Raw genomic sequence first — 8,873 nt, 5'->3', positions numbered from 1 at the left:
GACCAGGTTGCTTAACCTCAGTGAGCCTCAGTTTTTACATCTGTGAGATGAAGAAAATAATACCCATAATTAGAGAAGATAACATGACACATAGAGAAGGTCTATCACAACATGTGGAACTCATGTGTCCTTAATCAACGTAAACCTTCTCCCCTAAGTCCTATTACTTAGGATTCCACATAAAATAATACATACTGAGGAATTAAGCTTTTCAAACTTGAAAAGGAACATCTTTAATTTGCCTAAATTTGGTACTTCCCATCCCAGGGCAAGACGAAAACAGGACCATAACTTATTAGTGGAGACAATGAACATGTTATCAACAGAAAGGCACATTCCGAGAGAATGCAGGTCCCGCTTCCCATGGTCCGGATCATCCCTCCCTCTTCCAACGCGGGGGGTTGAGGAGGGACTGGCGCCATCTTGGACCATAAATCATTTCCAAACGGTTCCTGGAGGGCACAAACCCCCGGAGCAGTACCTTCCACGCAGCTAAAGAATTTCCTGCCAAAATGGATAAGAATTTCCTGTTTTGCTTTTCATTATTACTTGAAATAATCATATTCCGAGTCTTGGCAGATCGTAAGTAGCAGGGCCTGAGGGTGCATCAGCGCTTTTCTGGATTAATTCCGGACGATTGCAGCCACCTTAGAAATGTCAAGTTGAGATCGGGACAAAATGCACAAAACGGCCAGTTGGAATGAGAGAGAAGGACAGCCGATGCATGGGGTCCCCTTTGTTTGGCGCTGGACTTTACCCATGACTTTGCCCATGACTCCAGACCAGGCAGGAGTGTCCACACTGTCGCTCAGCCTGATTTTCCCCTTAGAGTTCAGGAGGGAGCTCCCACAAGCCCTCAGGGTTATCCCCTCTCCCTCCTGAGAAGGTCCCAGGTGCCCTTAGAAGCATGAACCTCTCGGGGCAGCTCCAGGTAACTCCCAGACTAATTATACTTGCCCCTGTGTGGGCATCCAAACATGCTCAGAGAACACAGGCTGTACAGCCAAGGTCTAGGCGGCCAAGACCTGTACTAGGTTCCTTCACAGGTAGTCTCACTTGCATTTGTCCCATTTCCCCTGCTGCACCCAGCCTAGAATAAAGCCTCAGGACCTCAGGGTCTCATCACCTCCAGCCCCAAGGACAGCAGTGGCCTCTTACCTGGTCTCCCCCTACCCTGTGCTATTCTTATCCCTACTTCTCTAGAGCTGCTGGTACCATCCACACACCACTCAATACGTTCACAAACCTGCTCAGAAATCACAGAGCCTAGCAAACAAGGCACGCGCCCCTCCTCCCGGCACTCAAAGCCCCGCGCGATCTGCTCTCAGATTTCTCTCCTATTATTCCTCCCCTCGTGCACCTACACTTCGGCCAAACGAGGTAGTTCCCCATTAAGTTCACATTTCTTGTCCTTTGCCACACTCCTGCTTCTGCCCCCGCCAATCCTTCTAGATCCTGTGCTCTCCAATCCCTGCCTCTCAGAGTGCAGCCTTCTCCATGAAGTCTCCCCATCCAGGCTGCTCAGGGCCAGCGCTCCCATTCCCACCGCCCCACACAGCTCTCCGTATTGTTTTGTCACAATGTAGGGACGATATGGCCGGTAGGACTGTTGCCAAATATTCCCAGTCTCTTCTGCTGGGCATTTGGTGGACGACCTCGTGACTTGCTTTGGCCAACAAATGTAAATGAAAGTGATCCGCGTCATTTTTGGCCGGAAGCTTGAAAAGCCAGTGTATACTTTGCCACTTTTTCTTCCCCATGAAACATGTGTCAAGGTGAGGCTTCCATCAGCCTGAGACCTTGCTGACCTGCTATGATCATACAGTGGGAGTGAGAAATGTCTTTGCATCATAAGCCACTGAGATTTGGGGGTTGTTTGTTATCACAACAAAATCTGGCTTATCCTGAAAGCTACGATATGAAATCTAAGAGAACAACTAGCCCATCTCCTGCTTTACAGGCGAGGAAACTAAGGCTTAGAGGAAGTGGAATGACTTGCCCAAGGTCACATCATTAGTAGTGACTCAAGTCTAGGGCCAAGTTCCCCTAACATCCAGTCCAATGCTGCTTCCATGGCACCATCCTGTAGGATCCTTGAGACCAAGGACCTAACAGCAGGAGTCTGGGATCTCAGCACCGGCCCTCCACTACTTAGCTGTGTGATCCTGGGTGAGTCACTCCTACTCACAGACCTGTTTCCCCACTTCTAGAATGAGAATACGGGACAAAAACCCTTCTAGGCTGTCTTGTCCTGTACCCCTCTGTGTTCATGTCGGTGCCCTGTATTTGTGGAGGACCAACCAGCTATCTCAAGGGCTTATCTCATCTCTCCCTGGGAGTAACCAGGACTTCTCCAGGCGGGGCAAAGGTCAGACTACATGCACCGACTCACTCTTGAATCACCCTTCCCGTCTCCTAGTTCCTCATCCAGCTGCCCACAGCTGTGAGTTTATGCTTGACTCTCATCTACCAGGCCCTGCCTTTAACTGGTATTTATTCAAATAACATGTACGGTCCTTAACCAACTCCACACAAGCACCTGGCCTTTGACAATAGAGTCCATAAGGTATGAGCTTGTTTTTTCGTGTGTGTTTGTTTCTTTTGTTTTTTCTTATCACACCTCAGTTCTTGAGTATTCTAAGTGCTGTCAGCCTTTTAATCAGGTCATCAGGTTTCTGTCCGGGACATGCTCTTAATTCCTTGTCTTTGTCTTTCAATCTCCTTTCCTTAAGCTGCCTCGACAGGAAAAGAACCAGTTCTTTGGGAGTTAAGACAGGAAGTTCTTAAAACATGGCAGACCATCATGTATTCCTGGACATGGTGTCAAAAGTCAAGGCGGCCCTTCAGCCATCAGCCACATGCCTGACATTCTTAAGGAGTTGGTCAACCCAGAGCAGGAAGGATCTCAGAGCATGGGTGACCTCTTCCTCATACTGGTGGCAGAGAGGACAGGCCATGCCCTGGAGCAGCTCCTTTCAGAGCAAATACTTTGCCACAGAAGTATGTTGTTCACAAGGACACTGGCAGTCTTGGGTTTCCCCTTTCCGCTTTGGCCAACTCTGTGAGGGACATTAGAGCAAATGACCCAGGAGCTACCAGAGGCAGTGTCCTTGCAGCCACCTCGAGTCTTCCATTAAGCCCCCTTTTCACCTAACCCCAGGCTAGTTAACCAACCAGACCAAAAGTGGAAAGGAACCCAGAAAGTCTAGTCCAACCTGGCCATGAGAAACATAACTACAAATCACATCTATATTTTAAATATTCTAATAGCCACATTAGTAAAAAAAACAACAGGTAGGTGAAATTAATCTTAATGATACCTTTTTATTTACCCCAATATATCCAAAAATTGTCAGTTCAATGTGTAATCAATGTAATTATTATTACTGAGAAAGTTTACATTCTTTCTTTGAAACTGTTTTCAAAATCCAGTGTGTATTTTAGGCTTACAGCACACCCCATTGGACCAGTCACAGTTCAAGTGTTCACTAGCCGTTTGTGACTAGTGGCCTCTGTATTGAGAGCACAGGTCTAATGAAGCCTCTTACCATTAGAGAGGAGGAAACTGAGGCTCTGAGATGAGAAATGAATGACATCAAGATCCCCACTTCAGAGGCAGGTTAAAGGCTAGGTGTCTGCGTTACCCTTTTAGTTGTACCACTAAAACACCCCAAACCAGAACAAAACAAAAATACCACTCAGCAGCAGATAAGGTGTTGGTTTATACGAACCCCAGACGAAATGCTAAAGGTACTTTAGCAGAGTACAAGAAGTCATGTGACTTTCAAGTTCAAGCAAGTTGGGCATTGAGGGAATTTCTTCTGCTCTCCGAGTGGGGTAGTTATTTGTGCTCCAGTTAAAACCAAGCAAAAGCAGCTGCGCCGCTAAACAGATGCTCCTTCCAGGAGAAAGGAGTCCTGGAGGGATGCCACCCATCCAGCTGGCTGTGCCCACACTAGTGGCCACTGGATCCATTAGCCTAGCTTCTGACCTGCAGCAAGACATTGAACGAAATATTGCTGGTAAAGAGAAAAGAGCATGAGTTCGGGAATCAAGTTGACCCGAATTCCAATCCCTGACCACCTCCGTGAGCTTCTGTGTTCTCCTCTGTAAGTTGGGGAAGATGCTGATGATACTTTCCACTGATGGCTGCTGGGGACACTGAATGGCCTGGTGCCGCTAGCAGGTCCCCTGGCACACAGTCAGGCCCTAGTAAACTTCGGCTTTCCTTCCCTGATGTTCCTGAGGCTGGTTTCTCATAGCAAATCAATGCCATTCTCCTAACTGCTTTAGGGAAAGGGGTTCTCTGGCTTAAGGGCCACTCTTAGCCAGGACCACTTAGTCAGCTGCGAAGTGCTGCTAACTGGACCTGTCTCAGTGTCTTCATGGATGTCTCTGGAGCACCTTTCTAGGCCCAAGCATGACGTGCACGGAGCATCGCCCTCCTAGAGTCAAGGTGGTCCTCCTGGCAACACTGCTACCTGGGGTTAGGAAGAAAACCAAGCTGGGATGTCACAGCTCTCTGTCCATCAGTGCTATCTGGGGCCAGTCTCAGAGGGAGTAAACCCTGGGAGCGAACCCCCGACCAAAGTTTGGGAGGGGAACTCCTCAGTGGGGGGGTGATAAACTTAGTGCCCAGCTTGGATATGGGAGTGCCTCTCTCTCCCTGTGGTATTTCTAATTCTAACATCAAGTAAAAATAGAATTTCCTGTTGATCTGATAAGAAATTCCTGTTTTTCCAGGGAGCAGGGGAGACTGTATTGGGGGGCATGGACAGCAGGGTTTACCAACTACTTCCGAGATAGATGATTACAGAAAGGAGGGGCCCGGTGGGCCCTGGTTCACATTTACTTATTCTTAAAGTGTAAAGACAGCTCATGCCAAGAAGAATCACAGGGTGTGATGAATAATTTCCTACATACATTGAAGACCTTGGCTAGCTTTGGAAAGTTCTTTCTGCTAGTTCCCTGGGGCCTGGATATTTTTAGTTGCCAGATGCCGTTTGGTCCCGATTCTCAGGCTGAGATGTTGAGCCTCACACATGGAACATGGCATATCAGGGCGGCACCTTGCAGGGGGTGTGCAGGTGCCAGGCCTCAGCCTTCACCACAAATCCCTGGTCACCCCAACTTGTGCTCTGCTTCTAGGGTAGCTCAGAGCCTCTGGCTCAGCAGTCCCCGCTGTGCTTGCTTCTGCATAAACAGTTCAAAGAGTTTGTCTCTAGTGGACATTTGAGGCTTTGGGGTCTCCCAGCATCCAGCTCCCATTCCTTCTGTTAATGGCTCCCACATTTCCACTTGGAGAATCACCTCTTCCACCCAATGTGCCGGCTTGACGGAACTGTCAGTCAAGGATTCTTGCCCTCCCCTGGTCAAGTGGCCCATCAATCAGACCCTGTCCTGGGATTTGGAACCTTGAGTGGAGTGATGTAAAGACAGAAAAATGACCATCACCCATTCACCCCAGCAGTCAGCCTCTGACCCCAGGACCCCGGACCTTGTCTGGCCCCTGCCCTTTTGAGTCTGATTATTCATTTCTCCAATTCTGTGGGCTACCCAGGTGCCTTCTAGAGATCTCCATTTTCTAATACTTATAAATAGAGCACCGTGATAAACGCAACAGTGCACTGACGGTGAGTCGGAGGTGTCACCTTGTGTGTCTTCTAACAGGAAAGTAATAGTCTTAGCACAAATGTGTGATCCTGGACTAGCTGAGAAGCACCCCGACACCAGACAGCTCCTCGGCCTTTTAACAGCCCCGTGAGGAAGGCAAGCAGCAATCACAGCACCTCTTGAGAAGTGAGGAGGCTGAGGTTCAGAGGCCTGCCAGCTGCTACACAGCCTGGGCATGGAGAACCATCATGTAAACATCTGTCTGTCTCCTGACCCCAACCTAGGATGTTCTCTACCAGACCTCCTGAGCTGAATTGGAGCTGTGTCCCAGGATGGGGGTTATTTGATCTTTAGCCTCTTCTGCCTATTAATGCCCATGTCCTGGCTCACCAGTAACTAAAATTGGGAAACTAGCCTCTGAGATATATTTCACAAAGTCTGACTTGCATCCAAGCAGAGAAGCCATAAAAACACTTTTATTATTATTATTTTTTTTTTGCGGTACGTGGGCCTCTCACTGTTGTGGCCTCTCCCATTGCGGAGAATAGGCTCCGGACGCACAGGCTCAGCGGCCATGGCTCACGGGCGCAGCCATTCCGCAGCACGTGGGATCCTCCCGGACTGGGGCACGAACCCGCATCCCCTGCATCAGCAGGCGGACTCTCAACCACTGCGCCACCAGGGAAGCCCCATAAAAACACATTTTAAAGTCACCTTTAAAATGTCATCGGGATTGTACGTGTGTGTTTCTGTTGACACTTCACAATAGCCAAAACGTGGAACAGTCCAAATGTCCATTAATGGATGAATGGATCCACAAATTTTGGTATATCCATACCATGGAACATTATTTGGCCGTTAAAAAGAATAAAGTGTATACTAGTGTATGCTACAGTGTGGGTGAACCATGAAAATATACTAAGTGAAAGAAACCAGGCACGAAAGGTCACATATCATATGATTCCACATATATGTAATACTCAGAAGAGATAAATCCATAGAGACAGAAGACAGCTGGTGGTTACCGGGGGCTGGAGGAGAGGGGAATGGGGAGAAACTGCTTAATGGGTACAGCGTTTTACGTTGAATGACAGAAAAGTTTTGGAACTAGATAAAGGTGGTGGTTGCACAATATTATGAATGTTCTAAATGCCACTGGATTATTCACTCTAAAATGGTTAATTTTATGTTATGTGAATTTTATCTCAATAAATGGTATAAATACTTTTGTTGATAAGATAACAATAAAACTAATTTGAACAAAACAATAATATCATTGGGACTCATCCTTTCGTTTTAATTCCTATTAGTCTCCCTGGCTCCTTTCTCTTCCTCCGTCAAACATTCACAGTCACCTGTCACCTCAGGGCTTCCTCACACCATTTTCACTCATGACATTTGGTGTCTCAGCAATGCCCAGTGACATCCCAGTGTCTAGAGACGAAGTTTCAACTGGGTGTTCAGAGTCCTCCAATCTCTACATCTCAACTGCCAGCATGCCCTCTGCTCTAGCCAGACTGTCCTCCCCCCATCACTGGTCACTGAGCTCTTCCTGAGCCCAGCCCTCCTAAGAGACGTGATCTTCATGAACCTTCACCCTCTATACAGGTGGGTGATGATGATGATGACGATGATATTACCAAACCACTGCTGCTACTATTAATAATAGCTTCCATTCATCCAAAACCTCATATGCCCCAGCTCTCCTAGGTGTTTATAGTGGGGTAAGAATGCTTCCCATCAAATTGAGACGGTTTTCCTAAGCTCCCGGTTTGTGGGGTAGGCTCTGGTGTTAAGTGTTCTGGTGACTCCTTCTTCTGTATTAGATAGGGTGCAGCTTTCTCTCGTTCTGCATTTCTGCCATGATAACATCTACTCCCTTTTGTTTTACATTTCCCCCCTTTCGTTTTGCATTTCCCCTTAACCTCTCCCTCGGCTGATATGTAGAATTTGCTATTTGTATGACCTATGGAGCCTGACGATGGCACTGGAGCCAAGATACCGGGACAACTGCCATCTATCAAGAACTTTCCCATGGGGTGGTGCTGTGTGTTAACAGGCCAAGAGGTCCTAAGAAGAAGAAGATAAGATGAGATCTTTGAGAACAAACATCTTTGACTTGTGGGCAAAGTTCCGTGGATGGGCTGGTTTCCCCTCTCCAGTGCTAGCTTAATTAGAGCTCGGGAGGGGCTGAATGGAGCCCCGTTGTCAAATGTTGCCATGGGGGCACGGGAGGGGCTGAATGGAGCCCCGTTGTCAAATACTGCCATGGGGGTACGGGTTATTTGTTTGAGGTTTTAGCTGGTTGAATGGCTGTTTGTGTTTTTTTCCTCCTGATTTATATGCCTTTGAAACACACACCTTTGAGCAAGGCTGTGAGCTGCCCAGCCCAGGGTCAACAGGCATCTTGGAGTCAAGGAGTGCTAAGATTCTGAGAGCCGAATTGCAGGGACATGGCCCCCAAAAGAAGAAAGGGTGTCCCGGCAACACTCACTCACTTACATTCACTGTTTTGTGTAATATTTATAATAATTTTAGCTAGAGAGAGATAGAACTGTCTCCACATTAGAGATGAGGCAACAGACTCAGAAGGTTAGCCAAGACACAAAGTTAGTACCCGTGGAGTGTGGACTGAATTCCAAAGTCTCTGCTTTTCCCTGCACTCCAATGTCAGTTCCCCTCTTCTCTCCATTCTTAGTCATTCCTTGGGGCTCTTCTCTCTATGAATGAGCTGGCCTTAGATTAGCTCTCCCACCTGTGGGGTCTCTGTTCTGGACTCCTCCTGTGCATATGAGCTACGTTACTCACTTGAATGTTGATTTCATAATCGTCTAATATATTCTCATCTAACTGAGTCTCCTAATGGGACAGGAAGGAAGGAGGCAGGGCACAACCTTAAAAAGAATGACACAGCTGTCAAGGACAGGACAGGACATAAACTGCTTAGAGCCAACAAAGTCCAAGATAGCAGAGGATCAACTTCCAGTAGACCCTGAGCCTCATTATAAGTTCATCGTGATACATTAGCATCTAAATGACACACCCACGACAGTTATGAGGCCGACCATACAGGGCCAAAAAGTGGGCAGTGTCCCAATTCCTGGAAATCCCTGCCTCTTCCCCAACACAGTTGGAATAATCCTCCCACTCATTAGCCTATGAAATTACCCAGCCCGTTAAAACTAACCACCCCGGAAGCAGCCGCATAGCACAGGGAGATGAGCTCAGTGCTTTGTGACCGCCTGGAGGGGTGGGATAGG

The sequence above is a fragment of the Stenella coeruleoalba genome (assembly GCF_951394435.1).
Source record: "Stenella coeruleoalba genome assembly, chromosome: 13".
NCBI lineage: Eukaryota > Metazoa > Chordata > Mammalia > Artiodactyla > Delphinidae > Stenella > Stenella coeruleoalba.
Note: the sequence above shows the minus strand (reverse complement) of the source record.